Raw genomic sequence first — 27307 nt, 5'->3', positions numbered from 1 at the left:
GAACTACTAAAAATTAATAAAAAGATGTACAATCTACTTTTTAAAAAATTAAAGGAATAAGTGTTTCAAAAAAGAAGACATCCCAATGGTCAATAAATATTCTTATAAATTAGCAAGTTTTAAATTTAAGTAAAAACCACAAAGAGATACTATGACACACTCACCAGAATGACTAAAATATTCAGATGTGAAACAACTGAAAATCTCTTTTATTGATCATAAGAATGTAAATTGGTACAACCATATAGAAAAGCTTATTTATCTACTAAAGCTGATACACATCTAATTACACGTATTCATTCTTCAATACATACCCAACAGTGTGTTCATATAGGCAACAAAAAGATATGTACAAGACTGTAAAAACCAAAATTTGTTAACAAATAAATGCAATATAATCAATTATTACATACCATCATTATCATTACATACAGCAATGAAAATAAACTACCACATGCAACAACATGGACAAAAATTACAAACATCATGTTGAGCTAAAGAAACCAAGAAAGAAAAGAATTTATACAGAGCCAATTCATTTATATAAAATATTAAAATAGACAAAATTAATATACTGTTGCCTTGGTCCATTATGATATTCAGTATAACAAAATACTGTAGATTGGGTGGCTTATAAGCAACAGAAATTTATTTCTTCTAGTTCTGGAGGCTGGGAAGTCCACGATCAGGGTGCCAGCAGATTCTTCATCTGGTGAAGGGCAGCTTCCTAGTTCATCGACAGCTGTCTTCTCCTTGTGTCCTCACACAGTGGAAGGGACAAGAAAGCTCTTTGGGGTGTCTCTTATAAGAACACTAATCCCATTCATGAGGGCTCCATCCTCAAGACCTAATCACCTCCCAAAGGCCCTACCTACCTCCTAATACAATCATATTGGGGATTAGATTTCCACACATGAATTTGGAAGGGGGGAGGGACAAAAACATTCAGTATACAGCAATGGTGTTAGAAATTAGGACAGTGATTACCCTTAGGCAAGGAAGATAGTGACTCAAACAGGCATGACAGAACTTACTGCATATCCACGTTGTGAAAATTCTTTGCTCTATAGCCACTTCTGTATATTTCTATGTTTCTATATATATGTTACAATACACTTTTCTATATGCATGTTATAATTCAATAAAAAGGTTAGAAAAAGAAAAATTAAAAGAGCTAAAATTAAGAAGTTAAACAGAAATGATTGATTTCTGCTATAATTTGCTCATCAACATTACTTTGGAAATAAGAATTATAAAAATCAAAATAACAAGTATTAAATGATTGTAGTGCATAGGATTTTTCCCACAAGTTTTCCTTCACTTAGCCTCTTTTTTCTTTTTAATGTGGAAAAACAGAGGCAAATGTTTAGTTCATTTATTAACCAAATTCTAGAGTGGTGAGATTCATTAAAAGTTGCTCAGCTTTACATTTCATCTCTACATGCTCCGTAGTGAGCTTCTCCCACCCTCCAACTTCAGAATATTTTTTCTATTTTTTGGACACAGATATAAGTGGAATGTTTTTAATGCTGAAAAGATATCCAGGCAGAAGCTCTTTAGACTGCTGGACTGCAAAAGCAAAGTTCTTTCTCCCCTTCCCTGCTCCACCCTCCACCTCACACCCTAACCCACTCTTGCACCATATGTTTCAGAAATGCCAACTGGAATTTGGTGTGGACTGTGGAGAAGAATAGGAAGGAAATGGAGAGAAAAGAAGTTTTGTGTTTGATGAATCAAGCATATGAAGAATTGAGGTCTTTGAGGGAGAGTGAATGTATACTGTCTATTTGGACTTTCAAATATCCCTTCACAAGTTTCCATATGGTCATAAGACCACTTTAAATCTGTTCTCGGAATTAATTTTTAAGTGTGTTCAAACTATTTTATTCCAGATGATATATGAGTACTTTAAAGAAAGTATAAAAAAGGAAGTTTCTACATTAACTGGAAAGTGATACAAAGAAGGCAAACTTTTTTCTTCAAGAGAAATAAGTGTAAGAATGAGAGTTAGAAACTTTTGTTTCTTACCTCTGAGAAGAGAGGGAAACTAAAAAAAGAACTTGCACTTTCTTCAACTGGGAGTTACTCTTGACAGCTGAGAAAGAGAAAAATGGGCAAAGAGAAAACAAGAACACTAAGGAATCCCAGGACTAACATGAAACTCTGACAATGAGACACCTCTCACCATTGAGCCAAAAGTTAACTGCTCTTGGGTATTATGAGGATTTTTGTTCCCAGCCTCATCCCAGGCTCATGTTAAAATTTAGCATACCACAGAAGAGCTGAGAAAAAAATTTTATTCAAGTTGTTGTTGGAGATTTAGAATGACAATTACTTTATCCCCTCTGTCCCTAATAGAACAAATGAGGATCAGTATCAACTCTAAAAATGGTACTTACCACCCAATAACTCCCAAAGGACAGGGTTCCCAGGTAACACTAACTTGGAAAAAAAAAATGGTAGGACCTCAGGACCAAGTAGCTTCCTGCCACTTCCCCAGTTTAGAGCTTGGGACTTATCTTGGCATGAGCTAGGTCTGCAAAATGGAGATTAGACCTAGGGATGGTAACATCTCACCTCTCACTAACTCTCCAATGATACCCTATCCGTTGTTTCTTTCCCTTAACTTTTTATATATAATCATTTCAGTAAACTCTCCTCAATTGTCCCAGTAATTGTGACATTTACTTTTCTTGGGACCATTACTGATAAACCCATTATATTCATATGATTTTTTATAGCATGATTTATTTCTCCAGTTATATTAGATCTCCTTCAAGGCAGGAATTCTAATTCTTAAAATTCTCTTGTATCCTTTCCCTCTATCATGAGGATGCATTAAATGCTTTCTGAAACTCTTCATTTCATCATTTAGCTTCTGTGTACTGGACAGTATCGTAGGCACTGTGGATACAATGATGAATAAGACAGAATAGTCTTGTCCTTATGGAGTCTTTACTTTCCTGACTTTGTAACAATTTTCTCATTGTAGATTGCCAGTTTTAAAGGACAAGTATGTGCCTCGTTTTTGACTGTTTTAATCACACCCTTTCTAAACAAATGTACTCCATCTATATTCCATGTGGCTGTGATAAGGCAGAGCCATGTATAAGGTAAAATTTGAAGACCCAGGAGCTCTGATTAAGCAGTAGAATTTTGTTAGGATAATGATACAGCAGAATGTAGAAAGAAATTCGGATGCCATGATTCACTGAGGGACCATTTTGCTTTAATTTTTTGATTAGAGTTCCTATGAAGCCCTCCTGTACTGTGGTTCCTACTCTTAGCTTCTAGAGAGTTTCATGTTGACATTTTATAAGAAATCTTCCTTTGCTTACTGTAGTTGGAGCAGCTCCTAGTTCTTTACAACCAAATGAGTCTGGGAAACATGCTCCCTTCCGTCCATGGCCTTTGGGTTTGATATTGCTGCTGCTAATGGTATCACTAAGCACGTGGGGGAGCAAGATGAACTACAAGGGGGACGGCTTTACTTCCCTTACTGTGTCCAGGGAAGACTTGCCTTGTCCTGCAGATGAAGCCATTGTTTTTACAATCGGTCACTGCATTGCTTCTTGAGCTAGGCCTTTAGGCAATCCTGGTTCATGAATCATAGCCCTATAGCTTGTTTTTCTTTCTCTGACCCTCACACTCCACACCCCCCCTCATCTGTAATTTTTTTTTTTTTCTGGATGATGAAAAACTGCCAGATGGATGTCTTGCTTTGCTTGATCCCTGGATCATTTGTACACCTGCTGCTCCTGCTGGTACTTGCCACTGGGATTCCACTGTCTAAGAGGACTGCCAAGGTACATTTGTCATAGCACGGCTCATTATCACACAAACTAAGGGCAGGTCCATGTCCTGAAACGTAACTATTGAAATTGCCTGTAAGAGTCCTTTTAAACCAAAAAGCATTTATGGAATATGTCCCACATCCTATTTTTTCAAAAAATATTTTAGTGACCTACTGGCTGTCTTTTTTCCATAATTCTTCAACTGTGTAGCTGAAAACTCATTTTTGCAATTTCAGCCAGGCTGCATTATCTGGGGCCAACCTTGTGAAGGGCAGGGAGAGAGTAAGTGAGATCAAGAAATTCAGCTATAAGTAACCCTTGTGTTTTCTGCTCTAGCCTTACAATCTAGTGCTAGCAACTAGACTCCTGCTTAGCTCTGAGACCCAATACCCATCATATGCCCCTGATCCAGGGGCAGTTGGGTAAGAACAGGAGTCACCTCTGGCTCTGTGGCCAATGTGCCTTGGGGACATCTGAGGGTCCTATAATCTCTTTACAGTTTTTACACTGCTTTTGCTCCTGTTGTCTCACTTGACTCTCACAACATCCTGATTGGAATCAATGTGTTTTACATTTATTCCACAGTTTTAATTGAAATAAAGCTCTCAAAACTCCAGAATCAGCGCTTTTTATTTTTAAGCAACATTTGTTTTCTTCCTTGACATAAATCTCTTCTCGAATATATGGAAATAGAGAATAATATGAAGAAGATCTAAATCACTTGTAATCTCACTGTTCTGACAACCATTGCTAATATTTAGGAGTTTTAAATCTATGTATATAATTTTATAAATTGTTAAACTCATTCTATACATAAAACTTTGTAACCTGAAATTTTGCATTCAAAAAATTTGAAGTCTTTTTTCATTGTCACATGTTGATTTTGACCCGCATATGAAATCAGTCACAAGACTAAATGTTACATCTCAAATCATCTTAAAGAAAAAAAAAAAATGGAAAAAAAATGTCCTAGGTGTAATGGAGACTGTCCTATACTTTTATAGAGAAATATTCTTTGGGCCTGGTATTATAGGGACAAAAGGGAAAGGTTAGTAGACAGGCACATGGAAAACAAAATATTATGATGGCCCCCTAGACCTTATTGGTTCAGGAAATGTCTAATTCCTTTCTTAAACGGTGTAAAATCCTAATGTTTCCTTCCCAGTAGTCAGTGCGGGGAAGGATCCACAGTATGGCCCCAATGGCTACTCTGAGACAGTATGTAGTGTGATACGTGAAACAACCAGATAAAGCAAAGCATTCCTCCTGAAGAAGGATGCTCATGATGGGGAAAAGTATGTCTGAGGACAGCAGAGTTCTGTGTAGTCAATCTCATCTGTGCGCAGTGCCAACCGAAAAGGTAGATGAGAAGCAGCCACCTTTGTGGTTTGATTGGAAGAGTCTTCCAATCTGCCCTGGATGCCCGTCCCAAGCCCAAGAAATCTTCACATCCTTTGCCCAGAATTCCCACTGTTAGTCACTTTTTTGGATTGAGGTAGTGAAGTACTTTGTTATAATGCAAATTTTTCATTTGAGGAAGCCATAGCTCACTTGGAGCTGCCAGCTTTGATTATGGCTACTGCATAATGAAGGTCTAACTCATCAGGCACGTCACTGTCACTTAGCTCTAAGACCAGGAGCTGGGAACACAGAAGTAGGAGAAGGAATGAAAAAGAACAGAGTGTGGATGCTACAGGGAGGCTCTGCTCAAGGGCCTGAGCCTGCGAAGGGGCCTGGGAAGCCCAGAACCCAGGAGTGCTAGCAGAGGAGCAGCACCAGGAGAGAGGGGTGGCACTGAGCACAGCCTTCGGCATTGTGAATTCTGAGGACTAAAGATCGAGTTCACAGACCTGTCACAAACCAGGCTGCTTCATGCTTCGAAAAACGCCTTTAGTAAATGGTTACTCTCAACATCATGAGAGTTTCATCTGTGGGTGAAACAGAAATCTTTCCTTGGGAGCAGCAGTAAGGTTCAGTCATGGCCCAGGGCCCAGACCACTGGGCAGAAGCCCTTCCTTTTGGGAGAAAGAGCCACATTTTCCTGTTATTTGTGACAGCCTCAGGACCACAGGCTGCCTGCAACGTGCAGACTGCATAATTCAGTATGAAGGTTGGCAAAAATTTTCAGCCTCATCTTTTTGACTGGTTTTCATTTATCAACAATTTCAAATTTTTCCAGGACAGTTCATGTTTTAATGAAGAAAAATTAGGTGATCTTTATTCAACTTGGCAAAAGAGAAGGTGGGTGACAGTGGTCCAGAAGAGTAATTACAGAGCTTACGGTCCCCATTAAAAATCCCAGAGTAGTCTTAGGCGGCTCATTCTCACGTGGTTTGAAGAGAATGTTCTGTCCTTAAGAAATGAAAGTTGTTCAAGTCATGAAGCTATGCAGGCATTTGTGAATTTAGATGCAAGCTTCTGATTGTGATAAAGGGAGCAGCATTACTTACTGAGTGAATCGAGGCCAAAAATTGGGGCTTAATCCCCACTACTGTGCCACGCAGCTTTCACCACAATCTCTCACGGGGTACATAAATACAGGGTAGAACTGGCCACATAATCAAGTACCCCAGTAAACCACAAATTGACTCAATGTATCTCATTACATTCCTTAACAAAATCATTAACTTTTTACCACAGATAGTGCTGCCCAAGCCTCTACTCACCCCATTTCTACTAGAGAATTTGTACCAACCTTTTTTGAAAAAGCGGTCTCCCAGCCACACATAAAGATTTATTCATTTTTCCAGCAGAAAGTTCCGTTTGGACAACAGAATTTTCTCAGGCTGAAAACATGGCCGCTTTACATTTAGAATGGGCCTTCCAGCCCAAGCCAATGATCATGACAGGTCTATGGTGTGAATCTGACCTAGAGCCTGCAGAAAATGTTCAGCCATCTTTCAGCTTTTGTTCCTCAAGACTTCAATTAGGACATGGATACCCAGCTTCTCGATATTATTCTCCAGATGCATGAGGGATGAACAGACTGACTTCCAGCTCAAGTGACAATGTGTGGGCCAACATCAAGTATAGCATAGCTTTTGCCTTATTACACCCATCTGCTTGAAATGGACTTTTTGGCATTTGGCATTTTGTTGCTTTTACGTTCAGTATATGTAATTCTGACTCAGATGTCTTTGTCTTACATCTTGGTTTTTCATTTGGCAGTTTCACTTTAAACACAAAGCAGAGGCTTTTGAGTTTCTTTTACAACTCTATGTTTATAACCTTCTACTGTTCTCAACTGCTTTGAAAAAAATGTATGAAGTGTTTTGATCACATGTGATAAAGCAAGTATTACTAGACTGTGCAGTTCTCCAGCTAGATATTCTTAGTAGATAGCATAGCGATGAACCACATAGGAAACATTCAGAAAATTATTTCAATGATTGCATGGTTAATGTAATGTAGTAATAAGGTCATTGAATTAAAGTTAGTTTGGGTGTGTAAAAGGCTATACTGCTGTGGTAGTTATTATTGCCAGTGTCTTAGTCTGCTTTCTGTTGCTATAACAGAATACCACAGACTGGGTATTTTATAAAGAAAAGAAGTTTATTTAGCTGACAGTTATGGAAGCTAGGAAGTTCAAGAGCATAGCTCTGGCATCTGGTGAGGGTCTTCTTGCTGCATTGTAACATGGTTAAGGGCATCACATGGCAAGAGGGCAAGAGTGTACATGTCAGCTCAGGTCTCTCTTCCTCTTCTTATAAAGCCATCTGGCCCATCATAGAGGGGCCATCCTGATGACCTTATCTAATCTTAATTACCTCCCAAAGGCCCTACCTCCAAATACCATCAACATATGAATTTGCGAATTAAGTTTCAAACACATGAAAATCGGGGGACACATTCAAACCATAGCAGCCAGAAACCAAACATTTCTAGTTCTCCCTTTGAGCACATAGAGAACTTGACTAATAAAATTTGTTACTTCTGGGCAGGGTTTTTAAGAGCTGGGGTGCACTATGCCAACTCTCCCTTACTCTCTCCTGTAAGTGAAAAGCAATGCTCCAAAAAGATGTCACTCAATCATTCTTGTCCTTAAATGATGTTGATGTAAAGAATCCTAACCAATGCATGACAGATGTGTCATGAGAAAGAGAAAAAAATCTTTGCTGTTTTAAATCATTGCATTTTTGGAATTGTTACTGCAGCATAATCGGGCCTGTTCTGACTACTGTAGATATTAAGTTCTATTTTGCAGGTCTGAATGTAGAACAGACAGGAGAAAGAGGCAGAGCTGCTGGGTTTGGGTTTTTGTTGGAATCTTAAGACAGTGTGCTTTTAAACGAGAACATATGGTGGTCTGCCCACCCCCTCTTTGTCTCAGCAGCCAACTCAGAGAATCACTTAAGCCAAACTGGCTGTAACAATGACAGAGGAGGAGTGATTTAGCAGGACTTATTGTTTCCTGGTGTTATTGTTTTGGTCTGATATCAAGTAGCTATGTGGGTGGGAGAAAAAAGAAAGAGCACTATGTTCGATTGTACTAAATGTTGGATCACACTAAATATATTTTACTATGAGAAAAGCACTATCGACAATAGCATCAAAAAACACTTATTGAGCACTATGTAAAAAGCAATGAAAGGATTTAAATAGTTTTGTGGAAAACTGTTAATACACATTTTAAAGGCTCATACACCACAGAAGACCATAAAGTAAAAACAATTACTCAAAATCTATACCACACAGAGATAGCCTTTCTTACATTTCAGTGAGCATCCCTCCAGGCATCTCTCTATGCACATATGCAAATATGCACACATGTTTTACATAAATGGAAATCTATTAAAGTAACATCAATTTAGTTAAATGTAACAAGCACAATTTTAAGAACTAGGATTTAAGTATGAGCATGGCTGACAATCCCCATCCTCCTGGAGCTTACTATCTAGGTATAGAGATAGATACCCAACAAGAATTGTCAAGAGAAGTTAGTGTTATAATATGGAAAGTCCAGGGTGCTATGCATATTGCAAAGAATTTTACATGATCTAAGGAATCACTTCGTAAGGAAGTCACTTTTTTATAAAATGATTTTATTTTACTCTATAGCATGTCAAAATAATTCTACATCATAATTTTCAGTAGCTGCATAATATTTAATTGAATGAAATTATGTATGTATTATAATTTCCTTCCAGGTCCTTTTTAGTAGACATTCAGTTTGTTGCCTTTTTAATCTCATATGTAATTCTGCATGGAAATCCTTTTGTATGCATTTATTTGTTTTTATGTTTCTTTAGGATAAAGTCAAAGAAATGAGATTATTGAGCCAGATATTATACACATATGCATTATATATGAATACATATAGATATATTATATTTGTATGTATAAACATGTATATATATATACATTATATAAATCAAGTACAGATATTGCTATACTGCCTACAAAAATGTACCAATTTTATATTCTTACTATCAATGTTTGAAGTGACAATTTCCCAAATCCTAGCAAACTCAAAAAATGTAAATCATTAAATTATTTTGCAAACTTCGTCAGCATGATAGGTGGGAAACCTTTCATCTTGTGTGCATTTCTCTGATCACTGTGAGGCTAAACATCGGATGTAATGAGCAGAAAAGGATTCCCTAGATGCCTTAATTAGACACACATAGGTCAGAGGGTGGGAAATAACCTCAAGAAAATTCAGAAGCCTTCCTCATTAGTGAAGTTGTTAGGGGTGCAATGGTCTGGGGCATGCTGAGACACCCTTTCTAAGGTAAAGCACAAGTTATTGCACCTTGCGCCCTCCACCACTTAGAAAGAGGCACAGTGCGGGTGGTTCTCTTTCAAATTTGAAGGTAGTAGATATCACCCTTTAGCCCATTTATCAGGTGACTCAGAGGGATTTTAATTTTGAGCAGAGCCCAGAATGAGAAAGACATTCACGGCAGGTCCTCTACATCTTGAGCCCTATGATTCAGCAAAGCTATTAATGCTAGAGATATTTAACGTGGTTGAGGTACTGGATAAGGATGCTATGAGGAGCCTCCAGAAATCCATACCAGGAGACATTTAGGACAGACTGCTAGAATTCTATAACAAACTCACATTTCTGCAACAGATAGTTACCTGCCATTTAATAAACAACTACAGGCTGTAGTAGAGACTGAGAGCCTGACCATGAGACAGTAGGTGACTGTGTGAACAGAACATTTTGCCATGACCTGGGTATCTTAAGAGCCACCAAGTTATATGATCAAGAGAGGGCAGCAGCAATTCATTATATAGTGGAATTGGTACATCCAAGACTGGGCCTGAGAGGGTCAAGAAGGTGCAAGTAAATTGCATGAGCAAATGGGTCAAGACTCCCAGACTCCACAGGCTCCTCTCTCTCAACTATGGCCTCATGGTAGGGGTGAGTCAGGTCTCTACAACCAATTGAGAAAGGAGGGAAAAATCTCAGGCCTGGCTCGCAAGTGAGATGGCATAATACCAAACATGGACTGCTGCCACACTACAGCTGCACTTGGGGGAGTCTCACAAAAAACAGCAGTGAAGAGAAATTCCCAGTGAGCAGACTGCAAGCTCCACACTTGATGGTTCAATTTGCATAGAAAGAGAAGTGGCCCGAGATGTAGCGACTCATGGACTCCTGAGCTGTGACAAGGGACTTCAGTGGGTGGTCCAGAGTCTGGAAGAAGTGAGATGGAAAAATATGAGACAAAGAATTTCAGGGGAAGAGGCATGTGGCTGGGCTAATGGGAGTGGGCACAAGATGCAGAGCTGGGAAGCAATAGTTTCCTGGCATGTTAACTATAAGTCATGGAGGTTTAGAGAGAAATGAGGTAAAGGGTGACTGTCTACTCTCAGCAGCCTCATCCACCAACAGGACTTTTGGCCCTGATCTGAATTTACTTGTTGACTCAGGATTGACTGATTCAGAGAGATGAGGCAGGCATCCTCTCAAAGCAGTACTGGGAGAGGCAAGAGTATATTGAACCTTTCCCCCAGTGCTCTGTTTGGGCCCCTCTTCCCAAGGCTTCTGCCCCCAGAGCAATCTTCCCAGGTATTTTAAACAGTTTTTAAGTTAGTTCCTAATATCCATCATTCTTTTGCCTTCTGTAATTTCTATAAGGTTGATTAAGAGGCAAAGAGCAGAGTCTTTTCTAGTTCACATTCTTCCTGAATCACTGTTTTCAGCTTCTTCAATAATGGGATTGGGGTGAAAGAAAGTGCATAGAAAAAAATAGAGCATGTTTAGAAAACAAAGGAAACTGGGAGGGCAATGAGGGAAAAAAGGATGCTGAAGGAATAGAGAAAATTTATATATATTCCAGGACTTTTCATACATTGTAGTTCAAGTTCAAGTCATTGTCTGACTTCATTCGAACAAATTAGGTCTGGTTTCCCAAACTCAGTCTCTACGGTTGTATGGATGACAAGTAATCATCGGCTCATTTCTTCCACAACCACTGGGACCTTCATCTTGAAATCCTAGGCTAGATTCAGAAATGTGTGAAACAGTGGGGGTGGGACGATTCCTTGCAGAATTTCAAGATCTGAGATTTCCCAGAAGGTACAGAATGCACTCTTTTTGATTATTCCCCTGACTTGAAGCTCATATTTTCAGGTATTTTGTGATAAATTGAGCCCTGGCTGTTGTCATAAAATTAGACATTTCAAATATTTTGTTTTCTTTTTATCCTTCCCTATATGTAGTCATGGAAGGCTCGCACCAGGCAAGTGTTTTGATTTCACTGTCAGTGTGTAGGATTTCATTGTTGTCATTACTGTGTTTATCACATTCCTGCTGGTTATGGTCAATTAGCATTCCAACAAAAAATATATATTCTGAAACGCAAGGTAATTTAGTGGCCTAGATATCCTAGATATCTCCATCCCAGCACACATGGGAGGCCTCTCCCATCTGGCCAGATCTAGCAGCTGAAATTCACCCCTGGGGCTTCCTACTCTGTCAATCACAGCATCCTGCTGTGAACACCATGCAGCCATTTCTCTCACACAGACTCTCAGGGCAGCAGAACAAGGAACCACATGGGCTCTCGGCCACACTGCTAAAGCCCATGACATTCCAGGAGATAGCAATGAATCAATGCACGTCACCACTATAGCATCTCTGCTCTGCCCAGTGTTCTTCATCCCAGAGGGTCCCCAAATACTTTGCAAGCTGATACCTTGTCCAAGCTGTGCATAAGCCTCTTGCTTCATCCACCCCTGGAATCCACGCACAGCACCTCGGTGGTGGAATGCAGCAGCTGTTCTGCAGCCGCACCACAATCCCATGGACCTCAGTTTGGGACAGGAAGCCAAGAAGAATACCATATCCAATTGAAAGGACAGGGGGGAATTTCAGGAGGTAAAACTTACTGAGCCAAACTTGGAAGCTGGCCAGGACACCTGGTTAACACCCTTCTTCTCCCCAGAAATCATGGGTCCTTGTGACCACCAACAGCCTGACTTTACGCAAACTCCGCTGGTCTCCAGCCACCAAGCAATGTCCTCCTAAGACTAACTCTAAACTCTAAATAACATGAGGGAATAAACTTTATAGAAAATTAAGGACACCTCACCGCACACCTGCTAAGCTTAGCTAATGTCACCTTAGAAAGAACAGAAACATCACTGAGGTAACAGTGAAGGTGTGAAAAATGGCCAGGGCAGCTAGCCTTACTTCCTGCATGACATCAGAGGGAAATCCAAATCTAAGGAAGCATCTGATGTCTGGAATTGAGGGTGTGGATACCAGCAAAGACTCTGCTTAAGTGGGATATAAGTAAATCACTGAACCAATGATTTTCCCCAAAAGCAATGAGGTGAGTTTTTATGAGTGATCTGTCAGAAGAAGCCTTCCACTAAACAACAATTAAAGCACTATAACTACTACTTCTGTGGCTACTACTACTGCAATAATAATAGTAGTAATAATAATAAAAAACATTATTAAATACTCCGTATGTGTGAGGTGCTCTACCAAGCACTTCACATGAATTCCCACTTAGTTTTCCTCCAAACTGTAAAATAAGTACTATTATTTTAGCTCCATTTTACACATAAAGAAACTGAAGCACAAAGAAGTTAAGTAACTTGGCCAGGATCACACAGTGAGTAAATGCTGGCACCAGCACGTGACCCCAGATGGTCCAGCCACTTTGCATGTGGCCACCATACCCAGTACTGTCCGCCCCTCACCACCTTATACTGATTTAAAAAAAAGAGCCAGACATCACAACAGTCATAACACTTTGTGGTCCTAGACAGGCACCATATACAGAATAAAAAAGATAATACCAGTTTTAATTGGGATCAAATAAAGTCACCTATTTCTTCCATAAATATCCACAAAGTATCTGATGCTGAGCTAGAGTTAATGGTGAATGAGGGAGATGTGGTTCTGGGTTGGTTGGCACTTACAGGTTACTGAACATCCATAACATCCCCCACCACCTTCAGCAATTTCTTTCTGAGGAACTTTTGAAGCAAACTTACCATAATATTTAAAAAGCAATTTCTGTAGTGAAATTTTAAACTCTGTTTTTAATTGTCTACTCAACTATTCACTTGGAAATCATGAATTATTTATATCTCAATGAGAGCTCTTTACAACTTACCTATACCTATTACTTTAAAGAGAATCATTAAAGGAAAAAAAAAATAACATATGAGAAAGTGTTTGAAGAGCATTTGCTGACTGAGATAGGAATAATATAATTTATATAGAACACATATATTTCCTTGATGTGTTTTTACTTCTTCCAAATGACACTTTCCTTTTGTGATGGATAATTTTATGTGTCAGCTTGGTTAGGTCACAGTATATTTGGCCAAACATCATTCTACATGCTACTGTGAAGGTATTTTCAGGTGAGATTAAAATTTAAATAAGCAGACTTTGAGTAAAGCAGATTACCCTCTATAATGTGGGTGGGCCTCATCTGATCAGTTGAATCCCTTAGTAGAAAAAAGACTGCCCTCCCCTGAAGAAACAGGAATTTTGCCAGCAGACCGCCTTTGGACTGCAAGAGCAACTCTTCCCTGGGTCTCCAGCCTGCCAACCTAGTCTGCAGATTTGGGGTTGGACAGCCTCCACAATCACATGAACCAATTTCTTAAAATAAATCTTTCTCTCTCTGTGTCTGTTTTCTCTCTCTCATCAGCCTATGGGTTCTGTTTCTGTGAAAAACCCTGACTAATAAACCTTTTAATAGCCACTAACTGTTCAAAATGCCCCGAAGAGCCGTGAAGAACAAAATTGTTGCACTGGAGCCCACTCAGTGTCAAGAAATCAGAATTTTGATCTAAGGCATTGTTGTCATTATTTATTATCTGTTTAAGTTCTCTCCATGATTCTAATGAGCAACCAGGATTAAAAACCACTGAATAAGTGTTGGTAGGGAAGGGAATCCAAACTAATACGTTTGGAGTGAGAAGGAAAGCCTTGTTAGAATAGGGGTAGAGATTCTCAAGGTAAAAATTTGAAATTTATTTTGATACTATTCAAAGACTAACAAATTCAGAGAATATCTCAGAAATGGAGTATTTTAGACTTTGGAACGTGCTGTCTTCCCAGGCTATCCTGCAGACTCCATTGTCTCCCCACTCTCCAAAGCATATTTCTTTCAAGGCTCTGCCCTCTGCTCTCTTCTGTTTTCACTCCACAGGCAATCCCTGGCAAGGCCATGCACACCATTTCAACTACCAAAGGCAGGCTGCTATTTACCAAATCTCTAGGCCAGATATTGCTCCCAGATTTCTGGAATCACATATCCAATTGCTCCTAGACCTCTTCATCTGGATGTGCTCCAGGCCCTCACACTTGGTAGATCATACATTCTTACCTGAAAACCTCCTTTCCTCTCTTCCGGCTCTGGAATCCAGGTAACCATCCAAGTAGGAAACCTAGGAATCATCTCAGATCTCTCCCTCTCCCTTACCTGCCATAGCTAACCAATCCAAACATGATGTTATTCTCCACTTAACTCTCTTTTCAATTCCCTCTTTTCCACTTTTGTGCTCAGGTCTTCATTATTTTTCTCTTATTTATCACTTGCTCCAGGCCTGTCTCACTCAACTCCATGCCCAACAAGACCACCAGAATACCCCAGAATACAAATTTAATGCCTTGACCAAACATCTTCAGTCATAGTTCAGTGACTACAAGACTACATATAAACACCCAGTATCTAAAATATCTCATCCAAATTCCCTATTATGGCATCTTTTTCCTACTCTCTGGCCCCTGGCTGACTTCTTGTTTAGTCTGGTTTTCCACCATTCCGCCATCTTCTCCACACACATACCTGCAGCATCTGACAGGGAATTACCTGTGCTCATCCAGAGATGCCCTCTCCCTCTGCCATTCCCTGAGGCCCGCTGTGTAGTTTCCTTTTCCAGAAGGAACTCCTTCCTGTTCACATGTAGCAAATTTCCATTCAGTCCTCATGATCAACACCTGTGTGAAATCTTTGGGGCTCCTCCAAGGGCCTCCTTCTCCTAATTTGCCATCACATATCTTATGGATCTCTATCAAAATAATTACTATATATGTCAGATATTATTTCCATATCTGTTCTTTTTCTTAAAGAAATTCTCCAAATTACATAAGCTTCAGACCTCACAAAACTTGGATTTGCCCCTGGCAATGTCCATATCCTTTTCATCTTTGTGCTTAAGTCAGCTAGCATGGTGTCTTGCACATAATAGATTTTTACTACATGTTCATTGGGTGTTAAATAAACTAATAAAATTAAATATTTTATTTTGTTCAAAGAGAGAACTCAATGTAATCTAGCAAAGCCACAGGCTTTGAAACTAGAGAAATACCAGTTTGGATCAGGGCTCTGCCACTTCCTAGCTATGTAGTTTTGAGAAGTTTTGTTAGCCTTAGTTGTATTGTACATGAGGCTAACAATAGTTTTTAACTCATAAAAATACTCTTAGCCATACTCAGTATTTTGATTAACATACAAAGACTCAATAAATGTTCAAATTAATTTATGTTGAAAAAGGATAACCAAATAACTAAATACTTCATATCAAATATTTAGACTTATAGAATGACTTTAAGTATTATAATATAGTATTTCTAATTAAAAATCACAAATGCTTTTTTTTGGCTTGTCTATGTATACATCACAGTAGGACTAAGACTTTCTCTGTGTTTCCCCATGGCTAATAGGAAAGAGTTCCAAGGATAGAACTTTGTACACCATAAAAATTTGATTAATATTAACTGATCATTGTGATAAACTTAGAGATTAATAGAAAATTGGGGGTGAAAACCCATCCCATTTAGGCTTATTTTAGTATCAACCAATCTATACTCCATGTCTCAAATGGATGATTGTATTTAATAGCAATTAGCTTTTCTTCTGTCATGATTGATTTGGTTTATCCACTTTCTTCTGCTAGTATTCTGATGAAATATTTGTTCAAATAAATCATTTTCTCTAAACTTCACAGCTTAACTTGCCTAACATGTGTAAGACTGATTATTTGCTACCCAAGTCTCCAAAGACATCAAACTGCAATGGAGTAACTGAGTAGAGCAGAGCTTCTAACCATTTCTGGTTATGGGTTACAGGTGTGCTGACATTTTAATCCCCTCCAGCCTGGCAATTTAACCCAGCATACCTTAAATTATCATTTTCTGTGTGCGCCTTAATATGAAAAGTGTTGAAAAGTATTTATGTAGATAAAGGTTTAATTCACCATGAGTTAATGGCCAGTTTTCACATTTCTGTCTGGTCCACTTTAGCCCTTAGACTACCTGCTGCCAAGTTGCATGTAAATGGTTGGCCTCAGTGGGTTTCTGACCTTTGTAGTGTCTGAAAGAGCCCTGTTCATCTGTATGTGGCCAACACTGTCTCAGGCATTCTTGCTTTCAACTTCTAGATTCATTGTTACCAAACTAGTTTCTCTTGAATGCTTGCACCTTGAAATATTGAGCTCTTGTTACCCCCGTCTCTAGTTAAATATTCACATTTACACAATTTGAACATTCTATAGCTTTATTTGTCCTGAAAGAAGATAACTTGGGTCATGGTCAGTCCTCAAGGAAGAATCCAAGAAACTTCTCATTCATTCATTCATCACATCAGATCAGACCAAGGATGAATCTCTCCTGAGAATTTACTTCATGTGTATGATTTCTATACAGTCCTCACATGTCCAATAATTTATCCCATAAGCATTTTTGACCGCTGCCATATGTCAGGCCCTTTGTGCTCTTAGTGTACAAAAATGAATAACATCCAGTTCCTGCCACTGAGAAACATTTAAATTATTAAAGACATAGACATATATACAAATAACTGAATTGCAATGGAAAAATTGACACTTTGGTGGCTGGTGCTAATTATTTCCTTTAAAGTCATCATAAGTTAAGTGTGTATTCTTAAAAATGGATAGCTCACTGCTTCTAATATGCATTTGCATTCTCTACCTGGCATAGTCCTGGAAGGGACAAGGGGGAATAAAGGAAACAGCCAGACCTGATAAAACCACTTCATCAATCCTACTGTCCCAACTAAAAGATGGTGCCATTTCCCAAATTCTTTGCAAAATGAATGTCTTCTTAGAAGATCTTTATTGTTGTCCCATTTGACAGGCATCCTCCTCTCTCCTGCCCCTAAATCCACCTAACCAGGTCAAGCCACCTTGTGCTTGATTGGGCCTCCATTATAGTACTTCCTACATAGTATTGTAACCTGTGGTCATGGACCAGGAATAGGAGCAAGATGGGAACTTCTTTTAGACTTGGTTTCAAAAGTAATATTTCTCCCTTTTGTGCCTAAAACTTCCATGCATTTATTTGTTAAACTTATTAAAAGTTATTCTTTGTCAGTCAATTGTTTTTTTTAATTCACTTTCAAATGACATCTCCAAGAAACACTTCAAAGGCATAGGGAGCCACATGGATCTGCTGAGATTATTCACAACTTAGATAAATAAAAAGATTGCACAAAACCATGCTGTGAGTTTTGGGGGTTGTATCTAAACTAGGCTATGGTAAGCTAGCACAAAATTATTGAAAGATAATCCCCATTCCTTTGGGACAGATGCCAGTTGCTTTTTTGAAAAAGAAAAGTCAGCTGTCAAATGCCCTAGCAGCATGAACATTCTTGGTTGAGACAATTCTGGCAAAACCATACAAGCCAAAAAGGTGGAACTGATTTTAGACTGCATTTACCATATCAAAGAAATTTTCTGCTCCTTGGAAAACATCATACCAAAAATATTTTAGATTCATCATCCAAGGGCTGAGGGCACCCTAGTGTGTGGTGACCATGATACAATAGCCAGGTATGTCTTAAAAATTTATGGGCCAGAAGAAAAATTTGGAAATATGCTGAAGAGAAAACTTCAATCCTAAATGATGGACACAAGGTAATTTTCAAATTGAATCTCTATGCACAATACACAGACCAGGTTGACTAGAAGATATAGTGAAATAAATCAGCCCACCAGTCCACATGGTCTGACAGAACAGAAAGGATGCCATTGCTCACACAGCAGTTTTCACAGGACCCCAGTTGGAACCCACACAAAATCTCCTGGCACAGTGATTACATCCAGTGTTAATAATTTACTTAACATTTAGAGAGATCACACAAAGTTCTGTTCAATAGGCTCAGGAGAAATGTGCATGGAGGGAACGGAATAAACAGGCAGGAAACGTGCTGGAACTGAGTTAGAGAGCAAGACAGAAGGAGCACAGAGGGGAGAGGCATCTAGCTATAGAGAAAAATGCTTCAAAGGTGACATTTCTTAAAAGAAAAATGTAAATTTTCCAGGCATATTAAAGAGAAGGCCTGGTGTGAATTTCTAGTTGCCTATAGCAGAGAAAGAACGGCAGACACAACAGGAGAGATTTTAGGTTAAACCATAGGATATACCTGTAGCTTATATTCAATCATTTTTGACCTACAATAATTTGGATTCTGAGAATGAAAGATCTGGTAGGACCATGCTGTAGAAGTTGGACTTTAACCTATGGTAAATAGGGTGTAAACAAAGGTTTTTAAGTCAGCGACATGCAGATTTTCTTTTTTCCTTTTCTTTTTTTTTAATATAACTCTGGAGGACACATGGATCAGGGAGCAGGGTAGAAAGAAACAGATGCTAGGAAGGCCAGTAAGAAAGCTTTGCAAACAGTCCAGGCTTGAGGTAGCCACAGCTTGAATAAGAGCAGGAGAGAGAAAGAGACAGAAACAGAGAGAGAATGAACTAACCAGACTCAAGAAGTGGTCCATTCCTCGGCTCTGCTTTGTATTACAGGAATTAACTTCCTTTCCTGTCTCCGTTGATGACTCACTTCCATATAGGTTTGACCAAGAAAAGGCTCTGGGAAAATACTGGAGGATAAGAGGATGCAGAGAGCCAGGGCTGTCCCATTGTCTTTCTAGCCCTCAGAGTGACAGTGGCTTCCCGCATTTGCTAAATATCCCTTTTTGCTTCTCAGCTTTTCCATCACCTACTAAAATCAATTTCTTAAATTATATCCTCTTTGTTAGATACATGTGGAGTGCTATTTTCCTGTCTGAACAATAGAAGAACTGATACAAAAGATAGAATCAATGTAAAGGAGAATGTACAGGAATTGATGCCCATGGATGTGTAGGTGAAGAAGAGGTGGCAATGAGGACCCCTCTGAGATTTCAACGGTGAGAAAAGTAATACTGGCAAATACTCACTAGAAGTTAGAGTGTGCCAGCAACCGTTCTAAATGTTTTACCTACATTGAATTCATTTAATCCTCGCAACAACCATATGAGGGAGAAACATTGTACAATTCTACAGGCCAGAAACACTGAGGCCTGGAGAGTTTAGGTAATTAAACCACAGTCACAAATTGGTAGATGACAGCCTAGTGGTCAATAACCTAAAAAGAGGATGGAGAAGAAGGATCAGATGCTGAGCCCAGATCTTGGCTTGTGGTGTACGGGGTACTTGCTGAAGTCTAGATGTTCTGGAATTGGAAATATGGTCTGTAACTTAAGCCTGGAGATATGGAGGTGTGAGTCACTGTTATATAATTAAGTGTTGAAATTATAGAATGTCAGGTGGAAAAAGACCCAAAAACTTTTAAAATTTTGGCAGTGAATATTATCTTATAAATGAGGCAGATGAATTGGCCTATTCTCTCTGATGCAGAGGCTATGGACAAGATGACCACCAATAAGATGCTTCCCAGATTACCATGCTGTGCTTTCATGACATAATCCCCAAATTTCCCTGTTGCATCACTAACTTGTCACCACTTAATAAATTAGATTAGGAATTTCTTGGCAGCACTGACTATATATATTTTAACCAGTCAATCAAGCAACAAGTATTTACTGAGCTCTTGGTAAACGGCTAGTCATATATTAGATCCTGTAGGGGATTTAAGAGAAGCCCAAGATACTCTCTCTTCCCCAAAGTACTTTACAGAGACAGATTTGTCGAATATTCTGTACCTCTAACCATATGACTTCACTTGAAGCTCTGCAAACACTGGGAGGCTCAGTAAATACTCATATAATAGGTTTTTAATGACAAGGAGGTATTAAAATTCTTACACATTTAAAAAAAAAAATCAGTTTGATAATTTAGGGCACTTTAAATATGTCTAAAATCCCAAATACAGTCTTAAGGAACTTCTTTGTTACTAAGATGAGATCATATGTTTAACATTTATTAGCATTCCATGCATTAAGATAATGGAATAAATCCCAAGGATACAAAAAGGGACAAAACTTTGTTCCTGCTCTGTAGAGATCCTCTGAGAATGACACGGAATAAAAGCAATGATTATAAGGCATTATATAAAGTGCTACAATGGGGCTATTCATTGGCTGCTGCCAGAAGGAGCTCCAAAAATCACCTAACTCAACCTGGTAGGGGGTCAGGACATGCCCACAAGAGAAGGTGGGGCTAGAGCTGAGTGTTGGCAGAGAAGTCAGAGTTAACCAGAGAAGAGGGTAAGGATGTTCTAGATGGAAGTAAGCATCCTCAATGGCAAGGAGGGGTCAGAGCACATGGGACATATGGGGCTGTGTTTGAGTCCACACAGCTGGAAAGAAAGAAGTGTGTGTGGGTGACACACTTGGTGACTCTGGAAAATTACAGAGAGGCTAGAGCTGAAGGCCTTGATAGTCATAGAGAGGGGTCTTCATACAGTCCCCACAGCAGCAAGAAGAGCTACTGAAAGATTTTAATTAGGGGAATGAAATGATGATATTTGTTTCTAAGTAAAATCATTCCACCAGAGTATGGAGAAGGTATTTGCTGCTGGTTGTGGGGTGAGGGGGTGGAATGTGAAACTGAGAGCATTTAGCAGGCAGTTACAGAAATCTAGGCAAGACATTATGAGGGTAACATCTTTCTCAAGTCAGCCAGGAATCCTGTTCACAATGACCTTTGGTTTGGATGTGTAAACAGGAGGAATTTATTTTCTCTATCTTTCTTTTTTAATGATTATTATTTAATGTAGGTTATAACCCTTTCTGGAACAGTTCACTAAGACCCCCAGAAAGAGGCAGCCATTAAAATTAAGCTGAGTGAGATGGAAAGTGCGACGGTAAAAACTCCACCGCAGCCACCTGGAAACAAAACGTGAGCCTTGTGCGTCCTGGCAGGCTTCATGGGAAGGAACCGTGTACTTTCAGTAAAAAGGAAGAGACCAAGAACTAGATTCTTTTGACTTGGTGTTTTATTTTTTATCTTTTTACGATTTTAACTTTAAAATTAGTGGAGTAGGGAGAATATAGGAAGGGTCAACATCTGTCTTTCCTACTTCTAGGACTCCTTTGTATTCAGTAAAAGCAGTTAATGGCAATGGAGTTGGGGAGAAATCTTCAAAGCCAAAAGTATTAAAGTATAATTTTTGAAAAGGTAAGACAAGGCAGGAGCATGACTTGGGAACTAGGCAGGAGATGTGGGCAGCCGCTTGCCTGAGAGAAAGCAAGAGAATTCCACAAACACTGCTTCCACATGGGCCACTGCCACTGCAAGGGTGGCTTGCCACCACAGTAGCATCCATGGCCACCATGCAGGGAACCTGCTACCCTCTTAACTGCATTAACACAAGAACAGTCATCAGCAGAGAATGGAAGAAGAGGAGGAAGTGTCTCTCCTCAAAGCCCACCCCAAAGTAATAGAACAAGCAACCGCTCTACCAGATGACCAGATATCAACGTAGAGGTACTAGAAATATGGGGGGAAAAACACACAAAAAACAAGAAAATATGACTCTATCAAAGAAATATAGTAATTCTCAAGTACTAGACCCCACAGAAAAAGAAACTCTTGAAATGACTGAAAAGGAATTCTGAGCAACAATCTTAAGGAAACTCAGTGTGATACAAAAGACTCAGACAACACAATGAAATGAGAAAAAATATACAGGATATGAAATTTACAAAAAGATTAATATCTTTAAAAAGAATGTAGCAGAACTCCTAGAACTTAAGAATTGAATGAAATAAAAAATACAACTGAGAACTTAAACAGCAGGTTAGAGCAAACAAAAGAAAGAATTTCTGAACTAAAAGATGGTCTTTTCAAAATAAAACAGGCAGAGTTGAGCCCAGCAGCAGCAGCAGAAGAAGAACCACGTGGCTACAGGTGGTCCCTCCCCCTTCTTCGGACCCCGGGGGGGGTAAGCACTGGCCCCCACCCTATGCCCCAAACCTGCACCACTGAGGTGAGCCCAGCAGCAGCAGCAGTGGAACTATGTGGCTAGAGGCAGCCCCTCCCACCTCCTTGGACCCAGCGGGGAGCACCAGCCTGCAGGGTCTGACTCGTTGAGGTGTGCCCAGCAGAACTGCACGGTGCTAGGGGCTCATTCTACATCCACAGAGTCTGGAACAGGAACCAAGATGGTTTAACATAACTACCACCACACCTACTGAAAGCAAAGACAATTCACTTCCAAGTAGCAACCAGGTCCACTCCACAGCCAACCTTAGTGTAATAGAAGATGCAAACTCTCTATCAAATGACCAAGTGCCAGCAGAAAAATACTAGAAGTACAAACAATCAAGAAGAAATGAAGCCACCAAAAGAATACATTAATGCTACAAATTCAGACTCCATGGAACAGGGAATCCTTGAAATGTTTGAAAAAGAATTTTGAGCAATGATCTGAAGAAAACTTGAAGAAATAAAGTAAGATTCAATTAGAGAATGCAATGAAAGAAGAAAAAAATATCCAGAATTTGAAGGAGGAAATCTACAAAGAGATTAATACCTTAAAAAAGAGTGTAGCAGAACTTCTAGAAATGAAAGATTCACTCAATGAAATAAAAAACACAACTGAGAGCAAGAGCAGCATAGTAGAGCAAGCAGAAGAAAGAATTTCAGAGCTTGAAGATGGTCTTTTTGAAATTACTCAGACAGACCAAAAAAAAAAAAAAAGGAAAAAGGAATTAAAAATAATGAGGAAAATCTAAGAGAGACAGCAGACAACTTCAAGCACTCTAACATCTGAATTGTAGGTATTCCTGAAGAGGAGGAGAAAGGAAAAAGTATTGAAAACTTACTCAAGGAAATAGTAACAGAAAACTTCCCAGGTGTAGGGAAGGATACAGACCTTCAGATCCAGGGAGCTCCAAGGTCCACAGACAGATTCAACCCAAAGAGATCCTCCCCAAGACACATTAAAGTTAAATTTGCAAAGCTCAAAGACAAAGAGAGAATTCTACAAACAGCAAGAGAAAAGCATCAAGTCACTTATAGGGGAACCCCCATGAAACTAACAGCAGACTTCTCAACCAAAACCCTACAGACTAGAAAAAAGTGGAATGATATATTCAAAATACTAAAAGAAAAAAATTGCCAGCCAAGAATTCTTTACCCAACAAGGCTCTCCTTCAGAAATGAGGGAGAAATAGTGCATTTTCCAGACAAAAAAAGTTGTGGGAGTTCACCACCACACAACCAGTCCTGGAAGATATTCTCAAGGGAGTCATTCATCTGGAATCTGAATAATGGTATAACCACTATCACAAATACACAAGAAAGAGCAAAACCCACAGTTAAAACAAAAATGCCAGAAAGAAAGAGAAAGAAACTAAATCATTCCACCTTAAATTCCAACTAACATTGAAGAAGAGAAATAAAAGGGGAAATAATGATCAAAAGATATTTAAACCATCTAAACAAGAAGCAATTAAATGACAGAAATTAAGCAACACTTGTCAATAACTACTCTGAATGTGAATGAACTAAACTCCTCATTCAAAAGATACAGACTGATTGGCTGGATTAAAAAGCTATACCAGGGCCGAGCCCGTGGCGCACTCAGGAGAGTGCGGCGCTGGGAGTGCAGCGACGCTCCCGCCGCGGGTTTGGATCCTATATAGGAATGGCCAGTGCACTCACTGGCTGAGTGCCAGTCACAAAAAAGATAAAAAAAAAAAAAAGAGCCATGCCAAAGCATATGTTGTCTTCAAGAGACCCACCTCACCTGTAGAGACAGACATAAACTAAAAGTGAAGGGATGGAAAAACATATACCATGCAAATGGAAACCAAAGCTGAGCAGGAGTAGCTATTCTTATATCAGACAAAATAGACTTCAAATCAAAAAACATAAAAAAAGACAAAGATGGCCATTATATAATGATAAAGGGATCTATCCAGCTAGAAGACATAACAATCAAAAACATGTATGCACCCAATACCAGAGCACCCAGATATATTAAGCAAATATTCTTAGACCTAAAGAAAGAAATAGGACCTAATACATTAATAGTGGGTGATCTGAACAACCCTCTCTCAGTATGGGACAGGTCTTCCAGGAAAGAAGTCAACAAAGACACACAGGATTTAATCTACACCCTCAGCCAACTGGACTTGGCAGATATATACAGAACATTTCACTCAACAGCTAAAGAATACACTTTCTTCTCATCAGCTCATGGTACATTCTCCAGGATAGATTATATATTAGGTCACAAATCTAGTCTCAGCAAATTTTTAAAAAATGAAATCATTCCAACTATCTTTTCAGAGCACAATGGACTAAAATTGGAAATAAACAATAAGCAAAATGCTGGAAGCTATACAAATACATGGAAACTAAATAATAGGCTGCTGAATGACCTATAGGTCCAAGAGGAAATTAAATAGGAAATCAAAAAATTTCTAGAAACTAATGAAGATAAAGATACATCATACCAAAATGTGTGGGATACTGCAAAAGCAGTACTAAGAGGCAAATTTATTGCAGAAAACGCTTATATCAAAAGAATGGAAAGACTTCAAGTAAACGACCTAACACTATGCCTCAAAGAACTTGAAAAACAACAACAATCCAAACCTAAAGGTAGTAGACGGAAAGAAATAATTAAGATCAAAGCAGAACTAAATGAAATAGAGACTCAAAAAACAATAGAAAAGATCAACAAAACTAAAAGTTGGTTTTCTGAGAAGATAAATAAAATAGACATACCATTAGCTAGGTGAACAAAAAAAAAAAGAGAGAGAGAAAGAGAGAGAGAGAGAAGACCCAAATAACAAAAATCAGAAATTAAAAGGGAGACATTACAACTGATACAACAGAAATACAAAGAAACATTAGAGACTGTTATAAACAACTGTATGACAACAAATATGAAAATCTGGAAGATATGGAGAAGTTTCTAGACACATATAAACTACCAAGACTAAACCAAGAAGAGACAGATAATATGAACAGACCAATAACAATCAAGGAGATTGAAGTGGTAATTAACAATCTTCCGACCAAAAAAAGTCCGGGTCTGGATGGCTTTACAGCTGAATTCTATCAAACTTTTAAAGAGGAGTTAATACCAATTCTCTTCAAACTATTCCAAACAATTGAAATAGATGCTACTCTCCCAAACTCATTCTATGAGGCCAACATAACTCTGATACCAAAACCAGATAAAGACACAACAAAAAAATAAAATTATAGGCCAATATCCTTGATTAACCTAGATGCTAAAATCTTCAACAAAATATTAGCAATCAGAATACAGCAACATATTTAAAAAATTATACACTATTATTGAGTGGGATTCATCACAGGGATACAAAGATGGTTTAACATATGAAAATCAATAAATGTGATACATCACATCAACAAACTCAAAGACAAAGACCATATGATTATCTCAATAGATGCTGAAAAAGCATTTGACAAAATTCAACATCCCTTCATGATAAAGACTCAACAAATTAGGTATCGAAGGAAAGTATCTCAACACAATGAAAGCCATCAATGACAAGCACACTGCCAGTATCATTCGGAATGGGGAAAAATTGAAGGCCTTTCCCTTAAGAACAGGAACTAGACAAGGATTCCCACTCTCACCACTTCTATTTAACATAGTACTAGAGGTACTAGCTAGAGCAATCGGGCAAGAGAAAAAAATAAAGGAAATCCAGATTGGAAAAGATGAAGTCAAATTTTCTCTATTTGTAGATGACATGATACTGTATATAGAAAAACCTAAAGACTCTATCAAAAAACTCCTAAAGCTGATTAATATCTTCAGTAATTTTGCAGGATACAAAATAAATGCACAAAAATCAGTAGCATTTATATATTCAAATAATGATTTAACAGAAAGAGAAATAAGGAAAGTAAGCCCATTTACAATTCTCATGAAAAAAATAAGATATGTAGGGATCAATTTAACCAAGGAGGTGAAAGACCTCTACAATGAAAACTACAGGGCCAGCCCCGTGGCTCACTTGGGAGAATGCAGCGCTGGTAGTGCCGAGGTCACGGGTTCAGATCCTAAATAGGGATGGCTGGTGTGCTTACTGGCTGAGCGTGGTATAGACCACACCGTGCCTAGGGTTGTGATCCCCTTACTGGTCAAAAAACAAAACAGAAACAAACAAACAAACAAACAAAGAACTACAAATCATTTCTGAAAGAAATAAAAGGCACAACAAGATGGAAAGATATTCCATGCTCTTGAAGTGGAAGAATTAAAATTGTGAAAATGTCTATACTACCCAAAGCAATCTACAGATTCAATGCAATCTCCTTCAAAATACCAATGACATTCTTCACAGACATAGAAAATACAATCCTAACATTCATATGCAACGACAAAAGTCTCCAAATAGCCAAAGCAATCCTGAGCAAAAAATAAATAAATAAATAAATAAATAAAGCTGGAGGCATTACACTACCCAACTTCAAATTATACTACAAAGCTATAGTAACCAAAACAACATGGTCCTGGCATAAAAACAGACACATGGACCAATGGAACAGAGAGCCCCAAAATCAACCTACATACTTACAGCCAACTGATCTTTGGCAAAGGCAACAAGAACATAATTGGGGGAAAGACTGCCTCTTCAATATATGGTACTGGGAAAACTGGACATCTATATGTAGAAGAGTGAAACTAGACCCATCCCTCTTGCCAAATACCAAAAGCAACTGAAAGTGAGTTAAGAACTTTGGTATAAGACCTGAAACTACAAAACTCCTAAAAGAAAACATAGGGGAAACACTTCAGGAAGTAGGACTGGGCAAAGATTTTATGAATAAGATCCCCAAAGCACAAG

Source organism: Cynocephalus volans, chromosome 8, assembly GCF_027409185.1.
Source record: "Cynocephalus volans isolate mCynVol1 chromosome 8, mCynVol1.pri, whole genome shotgun sequence".
Classification (NCBI taxonomy): domain Eukaryota; kingdom Metazoa; phylum Chordata; class Mammalia; order Dermoptera; family Cynocephalidae; genus Cynocephalus; species Cynocephalus volans.
The sequence above is the reverse complement of the archived record's forward strand: the minus strand, read 5'-3'. Positions refer to the sequence as shown.